The following is a 19,458-nucleotide window of genomic DNA, read 5'->3' as shown; positions in this document are numbered from 1 at the left end:
GCACATCAATTAAATGCCTAGGGATGTAGGGTGAATCCAGGACCTAGGAACTCAGACATGAAGACAGCACAATACCTGAATTTCATTCACGCTGCTGGATTTAATGTTACGTGGTCTATCTAAACAGTCTATCTAACCAGTGAAATGCCTCACTATAGGATCCAGAGTAGTCAGTGGTGTGAGCAGACAGCAGAGACGCTGCTGGCATAGAAGTATGCCTGAAGTCCTCCCACGTGGTGTACACGCCCTCTCACGAATAAGTACCTACTTGTGATCCACCACTAAGCTTCACCTCCTGGAGAGAGAGTTTTTTCCTTCAGATTGGGCACACTCTTTCATTTTAAAGGTTGAAATCATAACATGGAGCCGTTCCCCTTGATTTTTTATCATTTCAGCACATGCCCAAGCACTTAGAAACTGAGACTCAGATCTCTCCTCTGCTTTAGGTCTGAGGGAATCAGAGGTCAAACCCACCTCCTCAACAAATCCTTCTTCCTGGTTTTGGAGCTGTGCTACTGTGCAACACTGCCACTTGTTCATTTCTCTGCATAACTCGTAGCCCAGTGGTTAGGTTACCTTCTCAGAGATGTGAGATGTGGGTTTGAGTCTTCATTGGGCTCAGGAGGGAGGTGGAACTAGGTCCAAGGTCCTGGTGAGTGCCCTAATTTTCATATAATTTGACACAGTGCGGGTAACTCCGTCATCATCTTTGCCCTTGGAGGGCACTTGAAAAAAAATTACAGGGTTCAATTGCTGTTTTAATGGACTCTCATTTTATTGCAGTTCGTCTTATTCTCGGATCAAGTACTGTATTGGGACCTTTGGGGATGTGAGGCAGACAAAAGGTATCAAGTTATAGTTGGTGTGACACCTGGGATACGTATGAAAGGTCAGCCCTTATAAAGGATGTTAAAGCCAAACAAGAAGGCAACTTTGTGAAGTCTATGTGGCTTTGATCTCCCTGTCCTTATCTTGACCCACGAGTCTTTTGTTATATTTTCTCTTCCCTGTCCAGCTGAGGAGGGGAGTGATAGAGTGGCTCGATGGTACCTGGTGTCCAGCCAGAGTCAACCCACCACAGTCAAGCAGAAGATTTGGTATTGCAGTTTTGGATACCGAGGCACATGTTCTGTCAAAATACTGCTTCCACCCCAGCCCCCGTTAGGTAGAAAGAAAACTGATTCATTCTGAAGGATGTCTCTGTTCATCTTTTGCTTCACATACATGTCTCTGGCATATCTGTGGTACTTGGCACCCTGCAGTCTGCCGTCATTCCACACCGTGGCTTCCTGTGGTATGAAATCATGAGTTGATTCAGACTAGTCAGGATTAGCTCTGCTCTGAGGTGCGGTGGGAAGGGGTCCCTGTAGACCTGAGTTCAAAAGCAGTGCTGCCACCAAGACAGCAGGTGCACATCGGGACACAGATTTTTGTATCCTCTGACCACCTCAAACCCACATTCAAGATATCTCTACCAGATTCACCATTTCTTGTGACTTCTGCTGGAAACAAAAATTGCTTGGGGGCACCTACGTTCCCTAAATATGTCTATTCTTTGTGCTTTGAAATGTCGTTACGAGTTGTTATATGGGTGTGGCATTTTAATCAAGATTCTGTGAGGAAGTTATGAGCGAGGCAATTATTTCATGCGGCAATAAGAAATGCTTTAAGATCTTTTATCTTTCATTAGAATCTAGTGTGCTATTTACTAGTGCAAACACCATTGCAGAACGGGTTCATACAGGAAATGAAGAAACTTCAGTGAAAGTAGATGTAGGATAAAATCAACATTCAGTTTAGCTCACTCCATTTAAAAGGAAAATATCCACACCGGTTTTGGCTCAGGGACATGCAAAATGTTTCCTGTTTTAGGGCTTAAATTAACACCTAGTTGAAATAGCTGTTAATATGCTTTAGTGATTCAGTGTGTACCAAAACTAAATTTATCTTCTAATTAAATGAAACAGTCAAAACCTAGCATTTCATCTATCTTAATGAACTCCTAAAGAAGGAGCAGTGTCTAATAGCCTCTTTTGACTTAGTTGTGGTAAAGAATGATAGACGGAAGGAATTTAAAAATAATGAGTCTAAATATGTTTTTTTTCTCTCAATTTACAAGCGCAATTGAAATAATCTTTATTTGTTTCAAAGTAATTTTGAAGGGAATTGAAACAGGGTTTTAACCTGGCCAATTGGATAATCTCAAAAAGTTGTAATGATATAAAATTACCACTCCCTCCTCAGAGAAAAAAGCAATTATTAAAATTTTCCAGCCTAACTGCTTGGGTTTTCATTTGAATTCTTACTGCATCTTCAGAGGGGGGTAACTTTTCTATCACATTCAAATTATTAAAGGGAGTTTATTTTTGCTACTGAACTTGGTGGCCAACTTTGTCTACGGACTTTAAGTCCACTTTAAAGACTGGTACACAGTTTTGTAAAAGCTGGTCTCCATATTATCTTCTGAGTAAAGAAAATATGTAGTAATAATTAATTATTTTTTATATATATATATATTTATTGTTAGCACTGCCTTGCAGCTTTTTTGTAAGTACATCAGTTTACCTTCTTGTTTTCATTTAAATGATATAGTAGATGTGCATTTGCTCCTTTCCATTCTGCTTGATTAGCCCTTGATACATCACAATCATTTGTCTAAAATATTGGCAAATCTGGAGGAGTTTACTCAGTGTTTTGAATTTATAACAAAAGTCTATGACTTGGCAAGCCCACCTTGTCTTGCTATAATGCAAACTTTTCCCAGAGCCATGGAAAATAGTTGACCAAAATACAAAGTAACACAAAAAAATCTTGAATCTTGAAAATCATGAACATATCTGCAAACACTGTGGGATTAAAAAAAAAATCCTCACACTTCTAAATATCCAAAAGGTGATGGGGCCCCCTATTTCCCCTGTCTCCTCAGAAAAGCCCATGTATTTGCTCCACCTGCCTTCATCCCTACTCAAATCAACACCAGTCCTTGCCTAACTACAGGATATAAGCTGGGTTTTCACCTCTCTAAGCCTCCTGGCCCTTCCACAAGTGTTATTAGTGTTAGGCCTTATACTGATTTCATCCCATTCTTAGTGGTAAACATTAACAGCTTTTGTCTCAATAACACAGGAGACACAAGGGCTACCCCTCTACTCGTAGATTCAGCAGTGCCAGGATCCGTACGCCGATCCTCTGGCCAGCTGGCACAGACTAGTCTTGCTCGTACTACTGAAGTCTCATAAACAAGCTTGCTGAGCTCAAGCTATCTATTGGGAAATAGTCCCCTGTCTTTCCTAATTCTGGATCTGTGCTAAGGGTTTGTTTGGGAACTTGCTGGCTGGTCAGGGCCAGAACCATACCAGGGCCCGTTTTAGCTGTTTAACGGTGGAGATGGCAAAATGGCAGTGTCAGAATCTGTCTGTCAGTTTGTCAATATAGATAACAAAGCGGATTTATTTTTAACGATGTTCCTGGATCTCCTTCTGGATCCACAGCCTCCTCTGGGGCACCTCCAAGTGGGAATCTTCATCTCTCCCCTCCCAGCCAGTACAAGTGAGGAGGGGACCTCTTGGAAAACAGTTCTTCAGTATCCTTGTCCTGTCCATGGAAAAGGGAGGTAAGTCTTTTTTTTTGCTGTATAGGGGTAGGTGTACTTCTTTTTTACAGACAGCGGTTTTATTGTCTGTCCTTTCTGGGAGAACAAGGATTTCTCAGGGGTCAGAGTTTTATGGAGGAGCAGTAGGAGAGCCTGAAAATTTTTATTCAGCAGGGAAAGCAGAGAGGTTCATTTTCAGAAGATTAATTTCAACTAACACCTTTTAATATCTGGCAAAATCTTAACACGTTTGCAAGTAAGAAATACTATTTCCTTTATTACAAAAAATGCAGGTTAACAGCCTGATCTTCCCAATCCAATACAAAGAGGTCCTTAAAAGAGCTGAGGCAGCAATTTATCCCAGCCCCACGCAAGCCTGACTCTCCTTTGCAATTTATTCCTGTAATCTGACAGCCACAAGCTCCAAATCATGAAGCTGAAGGGTAAAATACCCCTCTTTTTACTGTGTTAAGGAATAGCTTGCATAATATCAAGCTTCTAAGATTTCTATTTCTAATTTTACCACGGCCTTTATTTTTAAGTTTTTGTCACACAGTAAGAAGGGCAGAGTCACATCCTTGCATCTTGTGATGAGGTATGTAAGTCAGCTGAGTCCTAGTGCGAAAAAAGAAAACAAAGCGTTTCTAGTTCACCCCAAACACTTCTTTGAACTGTAGTTCATTTAATTCATCATGGGCCTGCCAGATTTGAGGCAACAGAATAAACAGACTTTCAGAGATGCAGTTGGCTCCAAGTGTGGCTCTTTTTTTTATTGAAACAATTTTTAGTTCTGTTTGCTTGCTGCAGAATATTTTCCTCAGTGTTGTTTTTATGCTGAACTGAGACTTGGCAATGTTTTCCGTTGGAATGTGACACTGTCATGTCAGGTCAAAAGCGAAAATGCCAGTCGGTGTTTCCCAGTGGTTGTACACACGTAACATTATGTCCTTTCGTTGAACTCAGCCTTTATTCCTGAGAAAGAACTGTTATTTTAACTTGCATCACTGCAGATATTATCAGTCATAAACACATGCAACTGTTCATAAGTCTTATGTTCAATAGTCAAAGAAAAATACCTACTAACTTTGCCATCAAATATTTTAAATTATAATTTTCCAGAACCAATATTCCTTTTTTTTTTCCACCTTTCCTTTCTTCTTCCCTTCTTTTTTTATTCTGTCTGTCTGTCCTCCTTTATTGGATTTTTTCACGGGTGGACAGAGGTGGAGGGATGTATATATAGTTGGCAAGGCACAGACCTTGGACTAGATTTATACTAAGCTTTGGCAGCGATTGCCTGTGTAACTGGTTCACTTAAAGCCCTCTCGTGTCTTTTGTTTCTAAAATAGAGATGAATAATTCTTACATTTTTCTGTAAACTCTTTAAAGAGCATCTGTATAAAAATCTGTTATTATCTCTGCTAGAACCCCTCCAAGTAGTGTTTAGAACCTTTTAGCGAACGAGACGATAGGATTAATTCATTCTTTGATTTATTTTTAATCTCAGCCTTTTGAATGACAGAAATGCGATGCCCATTACCTTGGAGATGGACACATCTGCAAATCTGTTGGAGTTAAGTAACTGAGTACTGCTTGCACAAGCTGTCATCTAAAGGTTGAAAAATCTTGCATCATCCCTGAAATATAAAACCAGAAATGCTCAGTTTCCCAACACTGCATTTTACAAAGCTCTGGGCCAACTCCTTAAGTAAGTCCTTAGAGAGTTCTGTTTAGTCCGTTTGAAGGGAAATTATCTAATTCAATGTATCTTCTCTTTTATTTCAATATGAATTATTCTGGATAAAGGCAAATTAAAAACTAAGACTGTATCTCTCTTGTTCTGTTTGATTACCAAAATGTCAGTGGGAAATTAATCTTTTTCATTACAAAATAATTTCCCTCTCACACATGTCTCTGTCTAAGCAAATTTTAAAGCACTTTGCCCTTACCAGGTGCTATATTACTACAGGTCTCTGCCTGCAATAGCCTGTGAGTTTATACCAGAATAGAGATGCTTTAGGACTCTAAACCCCTGCAATAATTGTAAGATTTAAAATTCTTTCTAAATTTTCCTTTTAATCCTATTAGAGAGAGAGGTCCAGCTATGAAATTGAGTTACACATCGCAATTCCTGATACATGACTTTGATGTGACTACATTCGGAGTTCAAACTCCTATGTAAATTTTTTTGTGAGTAAAATAAACTCGCTGTAGCAATTCCATTAACCACAAATAAAGGAGGGTTGATTATTTTTTTCATCATGTTGCAATAATATGTACGTACCAAGCAAACTCACAAGTGAGTTTCAGTCAAGTGCAATGCACTTGGAATCATCAGGTAGATAGCCCTATATACACGTTATTTCAGGTCCTGCAAGCAATAGATCTATATTAGCATAGCAATACCCCAGACTAATTATTCCTACCTCTGAGGAAGGGTTAATTACCATAAATGTAGTGTTACATTGACACTGTTACATAGCATTTAGTCTAAATCAAGCTGAAATATTTTTACTCCATGATGCATTTCAGATATACATGTACCTAGATACACCTAGCCAGAGTGAAACTAATTGCCCATCTCTGAATGCGCATTTACACCATGATGTTGGTTATTCTCTGTGTTTATCCCAGGTTCCAGCTCCTTGTATTGCAGACATAGTACTTCAATGTGACCTGGAACAGAGTGGTTCCTTCAGGTCGACAGGGGATACAGCTGAGAAGTAGTTCATGCTGGAGTCCACGTTATATCGAATGGACACAGGCCTGTTTATACCCCCATCCCCGTCAGCCAGGGAACTTCACTCTTCAGTGGGGGTACGGAAGGCAGATAAGCCATGTCCACCCAGCTTTACAAAAAAGCTGTTCTTGGTTTGGAAGGTTCCTGGATCAAACACCAACTTCTCCATGACTTGGCCATTTTAATTTTCCATCCTCTGCCAAAGATAAACAATCAAATTTTTATTTAGGTATCAAAGCGAGGTGAGTGGTTAGAAGTACCTTGACTGCTGAACAACTTGCAAATAAAATGCAAATAACTTCCATTTGGATGGCAAAGGCTAGGCCTCTGCCTTCTGAAATTTAGCTTACAACTGGAAATTAGCTTCTCCTTTGCTACATTGTGCAGTGGAATCATAATTGTGTGTTTGGCATTAGTCTGTTGCCATGGTTAGTAGGAATCAGGGTAGGATGTGATGACATTAAAAGGTCACTTCAATCTCTAATGGCTATGGTTCTGGGAATGACTAATGGCATTGTACCGCTACAAATGTAGAGCTGGAACAACGTGATGAACTGTAACTGATTCTTGTTTAAGCATAAATATCTCTGAAATTTAGAAGAAAGGATGATGAAACCATACAAAAAAGTGAATGGGCGTATTTTTCATTTTGTTCTTTTTTTTGAGATTGCATGTATGGTGATTGGATGGAGTTATTTCACTTGTACGAAAGTATAACTTAGCAAAATGAGTGTATCGATAAATGTTATTTCTGGTATAAATCTATGATTGTATTTAAACTATCATCCCTAGATAATATTTTACAGGGGAATGACTTCGACCAATAATCACCACTATTTTTGTTTTCCTAGAAATATTTCAAGACTGCCTTTAAGATGTGACTCTTCTTGTCTAGTCATAGGAAATAAGGGATAATGTTTATTTTCAGAAGTACATATTTGAAGTGTTTGACTGAAACCACGGAGTTTGTGCTTGGTTTCGGACAGTTGGGTTTGATCTGGCAGAAGAGCATGACTGAGTCATCCTGAATTGTTAACACAGCCCTAATGGTTATGTCAGAAACTCTTTAGTGGATGGAAAGGAGATAGAGCACAGATTCCTACTACAGCAAAAACTGTTAAAACAAAAAACGGCCCAGAATATGTCAATTGTGAAGGCTGTTTTCTAGAATTTCTGTGTAGTTCTAATATAAAATTTTTATTTACTCATGCAGTTTGACAGGAGAGTAAAAATATAAAGCCTTCCTGCCATCCCTCTCCTTTTCTTTTTCCCTTCCCTTCCCTTCCCTTCCCTTCCCTTCCCTTCCCTTCCCTTCCCTTCCCTTCCCTTCCCTTCCCTTCCCTTCCCTTCCCTTCCCTTCCCTTCCCTTCCCTTCCCTTCCCTTCCCTTCCCTTCCCTTCCCTTCCCTTCCCTTCCCTTCCCTTCCCTTCCCTTCCCTTCCCTTCCCTTCTTCAGAGATCACCTAGTCCAACCCCCTGCCAAAGCAGGTTCACCTGGAGCAGGCTGGACAGGAACACATCGAGGCAGGTTTTGCTCTATATTTCACTTTTACATGTAGAGGAGTTCATTGCACATTTTGCATTCTTGACAACTGTTTGTAGAATGTTTCCTTTGTTTGCTGGTCGACATCGACCAAGCTGCTCTTCACTGCTGCTGTGAAATGGTGGTATCTCCATCTCCCTTTAAACAATACTCACAGCTTCATGATAGGTCTAAGATCTGTCAGTTATGTCATTTCACATGCACAGTTTCTACAACTTGTACTCCAGATGAAAATTTCCTCTTGTCCCTCAACCACCATTCCCCAGAAATATCATAGGAAGATAAAGTGTCCAGAGAAGAGAATAGCTTAGATTAAAACCTGATTAACCCACAGTGCTCTTCTCACTGTCAATAAAGGCTCTGCTTTCAGCAGCTGGCTCATCCCATTAGCAATGCAGTTCATTTGGGTAACGCAAAAGCTCAAGTATCTTAGAAGCTTTTCCTTGTGCTGAAGTAATCCAGTGCTGATCATGAAACCAGTGGTAGAGTGTGATGACTACAATACCTTTGGTCATAGTTTGACACGTAACCCTTGGCTACATCTACACTGCTAAAAGGAGAGGGCAAGGTATCAATTCCTGACCCCATGGTCAACTGCCACAGACTGGCTCATGTCCCTGTTTCCCATGGCTTGCGGCTTCTCTAACAGGTTTGCCTTGGAGACAGCTGGTTGATGTGATCCACAGTGGATCCACATAGAGAAGAAAAGTTAGGCAACATGGGTGGCAGAGAATCCTGAGCAGGAGCCCACAGCCTATCTCTGTTTATTTAGCGGTTAGAAATTACCTTTTGAGAGTAATTCAGTGCCTGGTCTTAAGCTGGTAAGAGAATCAATAATAAACAAATAAATGAACCGCAAATCCACACCGATTAAAAGCCCTCCCAAAATAGTATCAGGATGCACTGGCCAGCACATGTTAGTGGGAGGCTTCCCTTTGAAAACCCTTTGTCAGAAAAGGCAGATTTTGCAGTGTGGTGACAGCTCTAATGGGACTTTCTTCCTGATGGCTGGGAAGAGGGTGATGTTGCCTTTATTTTCCCAGTTCTGCAAACAGCAGGAACTCTCCAGTCCCTTTTCCACTTTCCCTGCCATTAGAAAGTAGCTTGACACCTGCTATGGGCACTGCCTCCTGAGAAGTTTAGGTGTGTCATCGTGTTCTTCCTGTCCATCCTCACAGGTTCTTGTTCATAAATTAGTGAAATCCTTTTGTTTCTAAAGGAGGACTGCAGGTTACTTGAGAATGTCCCTTGAAAACAGTAAATAAAAAAAATAAACATGAATTTGCATTTGGTTTCTAAAGCTTCTGTGCACATTCATTCATGAATGGAGATTTATCATCCTCAGCTCCACAAAAGAGTGGAAGTAATGCATCCCACAGTGAGGGAACTTGCCTAGGTGACAACGGAAGATCAGAATAAAACTCTTTATCTTCTCCTGCCCAATCCTTTGCATTAATCACACAGCTCCACTCCTGATTATGAGTATCTGGCCATTCTCAGAGGCAGCTGGACTTCACCTGCAGCAGAAGAATAAACAAAGAAAGAGTAAATCCATTCTTTAATCTCAAGTGCAGAGATCATTTTTTCTCCAATAATAAGAAGCTTTCTTCTGAGGGTGCACAACTGCACCATTGGAGCATCTGTCTTGTGTCTTGGCACATGCTACAGATGATCAAAGCAGCAGCTTTTGTTTAAAGCAAGAGAAAAACTGGGTGGCAGAACATCCAGGGTTGGCACCACAAAGCAAGGGGGAAACAGAAGAGCCAAACTGTATAAAATATGTTTTCAGCAGTTTGCCAGTGTGCGAAATAACATTGTTAGGTGGCTCAAGTGACACTGTACTGAAATAATTTATTCAACAGACATTCTCCCCATTTTTGTTCTCAAATTCCTTATATAGATTTTGTATATGTAGATTTTTCTCAGCATCTATGTCTCAGTTCTGTAGATAATCAGTCCAACTGACAAAATAATGTTGCTGTTTTCCACGACGGTGAGCAACAAATTCTTTTTTTACCAACACTTTTCTTTGCTTGCTAAGCAAGTTTAATCTCCATTGTTAAATGAGCAATGAATGAACCTAGGCACTCTGTTCATAAGTAACAATTCTCAAAATGGAGCAGGTTCTATTTATACTAGTTCTACTTTCATACAAATGTATCATTGAATCAAGCAATGACATTTGCATAGTATTTCTATACGTGATTAATTCATTTCATACCATCAAACAGTACAGAGAAGGCAAACATTCTAAATCCACAGCAAATCATTGAAATACGTATTTTTAGGCACCTGATTCTTTTCAGGAACAGGAGGTCTAAAGTATTGCATGTGAGTAATCATCAGTATCAGTCATCTTCACATGATTTATTAATGCCTGGCTAAAAAGCTCTGTTGTAAATGTCCAGCGCTGTTTTCTTTTTTCTATAGGGAGAAGAAAACCCCAAGCACTGTCATCATCAGCTGGCTTGTGTCCAATAATTCCAAATTAATTTACGCGGCCAAGAACCGGGCATTAACTTCTCTCGTATGTTAGGAGAGTAGGTAATAAAATAAAACCAATCAGTTATACCGTAGCAGCTCTTTGCTCTGTAGGAGTGGGAGGAGAGGGTGAGATCACCAGTTCTGCAAAGCTGAAGTGACCAGCTGACTTCTTTGTCTGCTAGCCTGCACGCCCTCCACTAGCGAAAGAAGAGAGGAGACATTCCTCCCTGCTACTCTGTGAATCAGCAGCTTCCACACAGAGCCACTCTGCACAATGAAGCTAAGTGGCCCGGTGACAGTCCTCCTGAAGACAGTTTATGCCTCCGTAATTTTATTCCTTCTTGCATCCCACCTGTGGAAAGAAACAGCTTAGTTAATGAGAAGAGTGATGCATAGCTTTAATTCTCATGGTTGTGAATACGAGCAAGGCCCCTGAGAACACTGGAAGTAATTACGTTATATTCCCTTCTGTTTTAGCTGCTGGGGCTGGCTTTGTTCACAGCAGATGTTAAGGGAATTTCTTGCCATCTTTAAGACTGGCACTTGCCCTTTTTGGCTTGGAATCTTCTAGGATGTGTCATTTCAATTCTGAGGAATGGATGCAGGTATTTATTGCTGAGCTACCTTCTACGAAAGAAACAACCCCACCTCCTGAAGTCAAATTTTCCATTTTCTCTATTAATGTATTAAAGTCCCACGTGATCATACTGCATTGTAATGGACCGCTTGAGTTTGTGAGTTCTTTATACAAGACCAAAAAGCAGCCAATTTAAATTTATATGTTGTATGTGTGCCTATAATTTGAGTTTAGTCGTCTTTAGTCATAGAAGATACAATACAGTAGGTAAAAACCACACACTATGAACCGAAAGCATTTTTAAGATACAAGTCACATGGTTCTGTATATTGTGCGTAGGAAGGCAAGATTTCATTTTTCACATGCTAAACAGGCTTCTATATAAAACATAGCTATAAGAAGATGTGTTATCAGTCAAAATCCAACTTGGTTTTAGATTTTGTTTTACACAATAAAAGACAAGCTCTGCCTACTTGTAACTGAAAGTCTGTTGTGGTTTCCTCAGTACTTTGAGGAAACACCAGTCAATAAGAGCTCTTCAACAGTTCCCTTCTTTCCAGCTGGAAAGGAAAATATTTTTAATTATCTCTAGTTAGAAACTGCAGAGAGGGGCTTAATACACTGTACTTATTCTGAATTAAGATTAAAATGTTACTTGATAGCTGCTGGCTTTTTTTAGTAGCAATTATTCTGAGTGCATGATAATACTTGTTAGCGACTGCGTGTGCTTTAAGCTCTCCACTCCTTGATATGTTCTTGAACTTCTGCCATTTTGCAAGGGGCACTGAATCAAAGGTCTTGATGGGGTAACAGTGGACTGACATTATAAAATTAACATGTCCTGAATTATTATCCAAGAATCACAGGCTCACAGGCAGTGAATGTTTTGTAGAATCGCTAACTGACATTAAATGGACACTGCTGTCTTATTAAAAAGCTGTTAAAAACGATACTTAATAATTCACTATGATTTTATGATCAAGCATGCTAAATATTCTAATTTATTGTTAGTTATGAACTAGTTTGATGATGGGAAATTATTGTGTCAAGCTAATATATTAATGCATAAGTGTTATTTTCAGTACTGTTCACTGAATATTGGCAGGTACTGGTTTATTTGGTTGTATAATGTCGTTGCAGTTTATGCTACCCAAGACTCACTAATAATAATATCATTCAGTCCATCAGTCTGTTAAAATAACCTAAAATAGATTTGATATGGAGACTGAATTAAACACGACTAATTAGTATGCATGCATGCATACATCTGTGTATACAGAGCTCATAATGAATTACTTTCAGTACCTTTTAATTGTGAAGATGAGCACTAGCACCCAAAAGCGAACCAAACCACACAGATGATAAACTACTTTTGTCTTTAGATAAGGCTTGTATTTCTAAAAGTATCTTACATGCAGCAGTTCTGCATCTGAGATGCTTATTTTTTAATCAAGGGCTGTCAAACTTTTTGACAACCAAGGGAGAGATTACTTTATAGCTGTTTACTCAAAGATTTGATGGCAAATAAATTTTACAGTGTTAAAGGATGATGGAAAATGATCTGAGGACCATTTGAGAATTCTTCCATGGCCTGCCAGTTTGATGGTCTAATTTGAGTAATAAGCACATTTTGCTATGCCCTGCATACAGATTCTGCAAATAATTGTGTTGCAGATGCAGCATTGGTGCAGAGATTCAGTTTTTTATTACCGGTGAGAAAGCAGAATGTATACTGCACTGTAATTTATGATCCACTTTATGTGAAAAAATATGTTCTAATATAAACAAAATTCAGGGCAGTTCAATGGCCTCTACAAGATGTCAGAGTGAAGATCAAAGTGTTCTCTTTCATTATTGTAATTTATGGTTCTACAATATTATAGGGGCAAAAAATGCAGATTCATTAGTGGATGAGCAGGTGATATATGTAATCACTCATGGAGAAATCCTGACTTCCTTTGAGTCAATCTTCTTATTTTTTTAATTCTATATCTTCATTTCTCCTTGAATTTTCCTAACAAACAAGCCTATTGAAAACTGTGTTTATTTTTGTTTGTTCAGTTTATTGGAGATAGCAGGCTTAGATATAGTCTGAAAAGAATATGGTTGCATATGTCTTTTTTGATCTGTGCCCAGCTTATTTCTATACATTTGAAACACAGATTCCTGATGTCCTGTGTTGCAAAAGCGCAGTTCTGGTTTGTCTATTGAATATATTCCTTTAAAATTTTATACATGCAGTTCCAGTTTCACAGTGGCAATTAGCAGCTTCAGGGAATGAATACAGAATCCTGCTGGTCACCTGCTTAAAGTCCTGTTTGTCTGCAGAAGATATTCTACACTGCCAAGACTTGTAATGTGTGATATTAACCCAGGAAAGCAAATTACTATCTCCGCAATATGCAGCACAGAGACATGCTCTAAAGAGCTCAGCTGAATGACTCTTGCTTCAACGCAGCTATTCACCTGGAAAAAAATTTAGCGTGTAAAGATCTCAGATTATGCTGTTAGCTGTAATTTACCTCAACCAAAACAAACTAGAATATAAAGGCAATCTGTTTGAGGAAACAGAGGAAACAGGACAGGGAAATTTGTTGTGAGGGATTTTCTTGTAGAGGAAACTGGCTGGAAGCAAAGATGGGAGAAGATGCAAAGAAGTGGCCAGAAGAGTAAGATGGACAGGAAGAAAATGGGCTCTGTGGGAAGCCCCCTCCAAAGTGGTCTGCAGTGTTTTGGGGCAATGTCATTATTCTGCGGAGGTCGATGGCATTTTGCTCCTGGCTTTAGAGCAGCCAGGATATCACTCTTGACGCTTATCACTCATACTTGACCTTGCAGGCAAGAAAGTCATTGCAATTTAGAGTGCCTCAAAAAATAACTCGTGTCACATGCCTGTTGGGCTCAGTATGAGTACAGTCTTTATGTGTCAGAAAGGCAGATATATTTATTGCATCTAAAGATCATCAAAGACAGATTTCTGTATCAGATCACTTTGTTTACAGAGCAGGGGGAAAGCTGGGCATGTCTGGATTTATCCCACATGTTGACTCACAACTACCCTATTCAAAGCCAAAACCACTCCTAGTAACACTTTCAGCAACTGCCAGCTAGCAAGAGTTGATAACAGCCGAGACAAACTTTCAATCTGCTTTAACCTGAAACTTGAATCTTGGTGAAAGAGGAATTTTAGCTGTAGAAAGTAGTAATTGGAGGCCACATTAGGAGTCTATTCACTCTATTCAGTGATCAATAAATCATCGGCTTTATAAGCAGTGGAAGTTCCTGCATCTGGAAAGCTGACCTTAGCTACGCTCTTCAGTATCAAAATTGGTAAGTCCATGTTATAGCAATAAGTTTACCTATGGAACTTGGAAATGTGGATTAAGTTGAATTAAAAAAAAAAATTAAGAACATTTGTGTTTGACTTTCAGAGTTTTCCATATTTCCATATATTTCCATAACCTGTGCTTAATTTACAAGTAGTGTTTCCCCTGCACTCCTGCCATGTGTAATCTGGGCTCTGGTTGTCAAGAAAATGTCTTTTTTCTTCTCAGCTCTGCACTAATACGCGACTTATTTAAGTTGGCATCAGGAAACTGTTCAGTCAAGTAGATAGACTGTACTAAAAAGTCTGATGGATATAAAATCCAGGTCATACATATTTAGCAGAGTTGGAATAACAGGACAAATAGAAGACATGGCAGCAGCTTCTAGCACTGTTTCAAGAGGAGGTGATACTGAATGTACACAGGAACCTGGTTTCTTTATTGTATTACAAAGAGATTTCCATGCTATTTAACATGTGCCTTCTCCTCTAATAGATGGCCTTAAGGATAAGGATTAGGATGACCATCTTGTAAGGGGCAAAGAACTAAGTTAGACATTACTTATTTTACAGCATTTTTTAAATTTTTTTTTTAATTTTAACAAAGATTTGAGGAAATGTACAGTATCCAGCAGGTAGGTTTAATTCAATGGCGTCTGTACTGACTTCCTCAAAATCCTTCCAAAACAGAAGTTTTTACTTTGTAATTGCATTTATATCTTGCCCTATCTAAACTTCCTTGCACCAATTACACACAAACTTTCTTCAGGAATGCGGACAGTAGGTCTTATGCATCTACCTGATACTTGCTCTTCGAATTTAGCTTAGTGTTTGTTCCTACAGAGTTTAGAAAATGTACTCAAAATCATTTAATCTAACCTATTGAATTGAAATACCTGGTAGATAGGAGGTTATATTTACTTGGATTGGGAACAATAGGCTTAGTTATTCCCCAAGCTTCAACAGGTTTCAAGTTCAGTTAAGATTTTGACTTGCATTCCACCAGTATGAATACTTGCTCTGGCATCTGAGCCGATTGACTAAGTCACCTCGGGCAGTTGAAATCCACTTCAGTTTGCCAAACTGGCCTGTGACACTAGTATCTGCCCTCTTACTGTGTTAAAAGGTGGGCAAATAGGCAGAACTTGGGTAAACACGCAGAATGAAACAGAGCAAGTTATTGGGGATCACCAATGTACTAATTAAAAACTTTAGATTAATTTGGAAGAAGTGAAAATAGTGCAGGAAACCTCATGATTTGTTATGTATTAATTCTGGATCCAAGCAGGGCGCCAATCACAAATGAAACAGTACGTCATGAGCTATAGAACTAGAGATGTCCCTTGCTGCTACACCAGCTTCTTAACCCAGACCTTTCAGGCTCTGCGAACAATACTGAAAGGGGTGAAGGATGACTAGGCCAGTCTCTTTTGAGGCTGCGTAAATCTGTATCCTTTCAAATGGATGGTCTTACACTAAGATTGGTCGTTTTTTGGAAGTAGGGTGAGAATGCCCGGATGTCCCATCCTGACCACGCACACTTGGACCAGCGCTGCAATTGTGCAGCTCAGCTCTGCTTTGTGGTTTCCATTGAAGTGCTACATCATTCCTCCTTATTTCTGTGGCTTTTGCTGCAGTTGCATTCTGCATATGGATTTTTTTGGAGCCAAGATTTCCACAAGCAGCACGATATCTAAAAGATGGCTATCATCCAAAGCTAAATATCATTTCAGTTCTCTTGAGCTGAAAAAAAAATCAGAATTATATTAAAGAGGCTCCTAGAACTCAGTTATACAAAGGATTAAAATGAGGGTGACTTTTCTAACTGTGCTTTTCTTGTTGCATATGCAACAATTTATGTGAAAAGCACACATTCTATTTTCACTATGTTATTTGTTTAGAACCTATGACAAGCAAATGGCAGCAGACAAAAGCAGCTCAGGCTAAGTATTTGTTAAACATGAAGTTTTACAAAACTACAAAAAGCAATAGAGGAAAAAATTGCTATATGTCTAAGTCAGATACTAATTTCCACTGAAATACTTGAACAACAACCAGCAGAAATACATCTGAGCAGTCTGAATACATGTATCCCAAAATTTAGAGCAAGTCAGCAAGGAAAGAAAATGAAAAAGTCAAGTTTAAAAAGTCTAGGGAGAATATTTTTTCTTGTGCTTGCGCACAAGAAAGAAGAATGATAAAGGTCCCCAATAAAATGAAGCGGATTTAAGCTGCCATTTCTCTCCTGGGATTTCAGTCGTGTGTTGGAGAAAGCTCTTCCATTTGTTGTACTGAAGATTTGATAACAGCTCTTATTTTTATTGCTCTATTTCCACCTAGTGCTCTAACTGCAAATTGCACTAAATGGTAAGCATGTTCTAGAATCGATAACTGCAAATCAGTATCACTCTCAGTTCTGAGGGAATCTGCATTATAAATAAGCAAGTGGATATAGTAAAATTAAATATTTAGTTTATGAAAAGGTATTTGCACTGGACCCCAGTCTAAAGGCTGTCAAGTATCTAGTATGGTCCTTGCTGCATGATCTGTTCAGAAACAAGATTATCGGTTATTTGATTCAAATGTTAGAATCCCTCTTGTGAACGTAAGTTTAGCGTGAGTTCTGTCGTTAACTGAAGACAAGTGAGTGCACATGAGCAAGGAGGGCCACACCGTCATCATGGAGAGGCGTTCGTTTCTCTCACAGGCAAGTGTGTGCTCAGGATGAAGTCTAGAAAGGGGTAGTTAAACCACCTGGAAGTTTTGAGGTAGACTCATCTGGACAGCCTATCCCCATGTATCTGGACCTATGAAGTATTTTACAACACTTTGTAACAACCATGACGCTTTAATAACAGAACTGGAGGGTTCAAAAACTCATCAGGAAGAAAATAGGAGAGATTTTGTGCTGAGCTATGAATTTATTTTTTTTTTCAGGAGGCCGAGTAGAGCATAGCTAGAAGACACAACTTATGGATTGGCCTTGTGAAATGTAGCAGAAGGTTTATGGAGAGATACAAGCATACATAGACAGAACAAGGGATGTTTTAAATCTCTCTCTTGTTCTAACACAAAAGAAATTGCTCTTATACTTTGTGTTATACATGCTTACAAAAAGTAAAAAAATACTGGTATTGCTACTCTCAAACGGTACTTCATACAACACAAGTACAGCCCTAACTTGATAGCTAAAGATGGGTTTTATTCATGCACTTTTGTAGCAAAATGTAGATACAGCAATTCTGTTTATTTACCTGCTCTTGCAACTAGTGTAAAATAGACAAATGGCTCTTAGTTACACCACAGGCACCATCTGAAAAACACAGGACGGTTATTTCTCCGAGAGTCTGATGTGTAGGGAGATGGAACCTCCTGTTTTCAGAATTTTGTAGGTTGGACATTTTCTTTAGGAAAAAGGCTTCAGCTCCTCCTTTTCTCTTGTGCTCTCTCTGAGCACATGCAAAATATAAATGAGTTAATGCCCAGACTTAGAAACTGCAGTGTCCTTCACTCAGGACAACATACTAACTGCTGGTTTATTTAGATAGGAGGCAGCACAGTTGTGGCCGCTTTCTTTTCCTGGATACAAGCAGGGCACCAATCACAAATGAAACAGCACGTCGTGAGCTATGAATAAACCAAGGAAGGTCCCTTGCTACTACACTGGCTGTGGTCACATTTATTTTATAATTAAGCGTTTGCAGCAACTCTGTTTTTTGAAGTGTTAGGCTTCCGATTTTGAAGGGTTAGGCAGTGCCTGAAAACACATATTGCACCAAACTCTTCAGGTCTTCATCAGGGCAGTATCACCTCTGGATGCTCCTCACCCACTTTAGATGTGAGGTGGACACCAAGTTCCTTGCTCCAAACAAGGCAGATATCTACACAGAGACATACCTGTATGTGGCTAGAGAATTCCGAATAAAATGACCTGCCTATGGAATTTACATGTTTCTGGAGAGAGGTAAGAGATGGGCTGAGGATTTTTAGAGGTACAGCTTTCCATTTAATCATGTTAAAGAACAATTTAACCTTTCAAAGACTAAGTGCATAGGACTCTATAGTCAGCAGTTTTCTAGCAGAACTGCCTTGTCAAAATACTGGATTATTTTTACCTCTGTGAGCATTACTGTGAACTCTGAGCTACAGAATGGCTCAAGTCTAGACCAGTTTCTATTATCCCACCTTATTGCTTGAATAGTAAAATCAAATTTTATTTACAGTCAAATTCTCCTTATTTGTGAAATAATCTTAATTGCATAGTGCTTTCAACGGAGAATACATGGAGAGGGGAAAGTGGACAGCATCATTTTATTATATCATCTGGGTTACCTGAGAGCTGTGCTCCTGAAAGAGAGCTTCCTGCACTGAAGCTCAGATTTGCTTTGGTTTGAGTCCTAAAATCATCTGGCAGGACAGGTAAACTGGGAAGGGATTGCTGCAGATGCAGCTCTGCACTACAGAAAGGAGCCTCTGAAGCGGGTAGGGTCTCTACGTGGGGTCCATGGGAAAGTCCCACCCATCTTGGAAGAGCTGTCCTTGTCTTGGATCATGGTAAGGTGAGGGGCTGTTTTATTCTGGGCAGTTGCCCTGTCAGAAGACGACTATCTGAGTCTTTCATTACTTCAGGCGGAGTGGGATTGAGACAATGTCCTTCCAAGGGGATGGAAGGCAGGACTTGGTTACGGGAGAAAAAAAAAGTATTGCCAGTATCTAAAATCAACTATAAAATAGTGCAAGCAGAATAAGTGATTGTAAGTAATGATAAATAACAAGATTACCTGACATAATTAAAATTGGTACATTCACCTCTAAGTAATTATTTGTAATAATACGTGTAGTATTTCTTACCCTATCATCCTTCAAGGAACTGCTCTTGGCAAATAAAACCAGATTTCCTTGGAGGATTGTATTTATGTAAATACTTAATAGATTGTGATTAAATTAAATTAGCACTATGTACCAACTTCAGTCTCGTGTATATTGCCCTGTCCTATGATCTTTGGGCTACTGCGTACATCTGGATGAAAATATTTATGTTTTTTGAGAGATGATAGTGTGGAAAATTAAATCAATTATAGAATCATAGAATAATCTAGGTTGGAAGGGAGCTTTTCATTAACCTAACACTGACAAAACCACTGCTAAACCATGTCCCTAAGCACCATGTCTACCCATCTTTTAAATACCTCCAGGGG

At 39.3% G+C, this 19,458-nt stretch overlaps 1 protein-coding gene across 3 annotated transcripts in view; it reads left to right on the top strand.

Moving 5' to 3' along the window:
- Positions 1-3,481: 3,481 nt before the first annotated feature.
- SCEL (sciellin) overlaps positions 3,482-19,458 on the top strand; it is an 88,517-nt gene continuing 72,540 nt past the window's right edge. For 2 of the 3 annotated variants that reach the window (XM_074563454.1, XM_074563436.1), the window contains exon 1: positions 13,872-14,265. The gene's annotated coding sequence lies outside the window, so the exon portion shown is untranslated. Of the gene's footprint in view, positions 3,614-13,871; positions 14,266-19,458 lie in introns of those variants that run through there. The other variant, XM_074563462.1, reaches the window with a different exon arrangement.

This window comes from Larus michahellis, chromosome 1 (genome assembly GCF_964199755.1).
Source record: "Larus michahellis chromosome 1, bLarMic1.1, whole genome shotgun sequence".
NCBI lineage: Eukaryota > Metazoa > Chordata > Aves > Charadriiformes > Laridae > Larus > Larus michahellis.
The sequence above is the reverse complement of the archived record's forward strand: the minus strand, read 5'-3'. Positions and strand labels throughout refer to the sequence as shown.